Below are 1,765 nucleotides of genomic sequence, written 5' to 3' on the forward strand. Positions count from 1 at the left end.
TTGTAGCATTGTCACTCCAGAGTGAAAGGAGCAGAAGGACAATCAATAAAATAAAACTGAAAGTAATGTCTAGTGTGAGCATGAAATAGTTTTTAAATTTCAAATATTATTCTCTTATATTCATTAAAACACAAGTCCTAGAGGTTCAAATAAAGAGAAGGAAAAGAAAGATAAATAAATTAGCAGTCATAGTTTATGAGACACATTTTTAATCTTACTAAAACTCTTGTTTATTACACTCTTCCTTTCTTCCTTATTTTTATAGGTTGCTGCTTAAGCATGCAAAATTATTCAGAAGCATCTAGAGAAAAGTGTTTATAAATCATTCTCCAACAATTTTATTTCATGTCAGATGCTGGATGCATACAGATAGATATCTGAAACCTGCTCTGTGTTCACAATCTTGCATTTGCTTAAAGGAAAACAAAAAGAAATTCAAATTATACCTATTGAGGAAAACAGTTTCTATAACAACATATAAAATTGTTAAATGAATTGATTTTAGATTTTTTTAATCATATACATTTGTGCACAATTATTTAGTTCCCTTACAATTCTGATTCCTTTCAAAATTAAGTATGCCATGAAATATCAACATCAAACATCTGTAACCAATTTTTGTAGCTGGTCATGCTTCAAAATGATATAACAATGGAATATTAAAAGCAGCGTATTATGGTTCAGCAGTCACATACACATACAAACTTTGAATTACATGTCAATTTTCCAGTACAAAATGTGCGTGTTTGGGCGTATATATTTTTAATCACTTTAAAGGTAGATTATATTTTTTAGAAATGTCAATTCAAAATAAATATATATATATATTATTATGTGTATATTTATGATCCAGGCTAGCAAGGAGCAAGGCACTGAAACTGAAAAATAAATTTGCTAAGAAGTAGCGGAAGTGTTCCTCTTCTAATGGCCATACTCTGGAAGAATTTTTATATTTATTGGTCCTGGCTCCATCCAGCCTATTCTAACAAAAAAATGGACAATGGGCTTTTCTTTTTTTACTCTCATGCATAAAAAGTCTAGAAATGAAACCTGTTTCCCAAAGAAAATAAAAGAATCCATCATTACCATATAGTCCCAGAGTTCATGGATTTCAGAGAAGGACCAGCAATTGAGTAATGCATAATATTATGGACTATATTGGTGGCAACCAATGACTAGAGGGAAGGGAATACACTGTACCTATTGGATCATTAACATATATGTGCAATGGAATGAAATGCAGCAAACGAAACATTGTTTGCGCCAGCACAAGTGGGAAAACACTACTTTTGATTTGAGGCAGAAAAAAACTGCAGATGACCTTTCCAGTAAACTGGAGAGATTATAGGATTGCTGCTGTTTTTTGGCAAGATTATCAGAAGTAGTTTGCCATTGCCTTCAGATTAACAGAGTTGGAAGGGACCTTGCAGGTCATCTAGTACAACATCTGCCTCTATTTAGGATTGGACTTGCAACCTCCTGATTGTGAGGCAAGAGCTCCACCTCTAGGCCACCAGGTCTTCTTCAGAGAAACTGATTGCCCAAAGTCACCCAACTGGTTTTGTGCCTAGCTCACAGTCTAGCCTAGGGCCCTTAACCACTATACCAAATTGGCTTTTCTACAATAGTACTCATCTCCCCTTATTTAAGATAATCCAAGGGCAGCTTCAAACTATATATAATCTGTAGTGTTCTAAATTCTTTCCCCCCCCCCGCTCCCCCCCCATCTGTTCCCCTAGTGGAGATCGAGGATAGTACTTCTCTG

The sequence above is a fragment of the Ahaetulla prasina genome, chromosome 1 (assembly GCF_028640845.1).
Source record: "Ahaetulla prasina isolate Xishuangbanna chromosome 1, ASM2864084v1, whole genome shotgun sequence".
Classification (NCBI taxonomy): domain Eukaryota; kingdom Metazoa; phylum Chordata; class Lepidosauria; order Squamata; family Colubridae; genus Ahaetulla; species Ahaetulla prasina.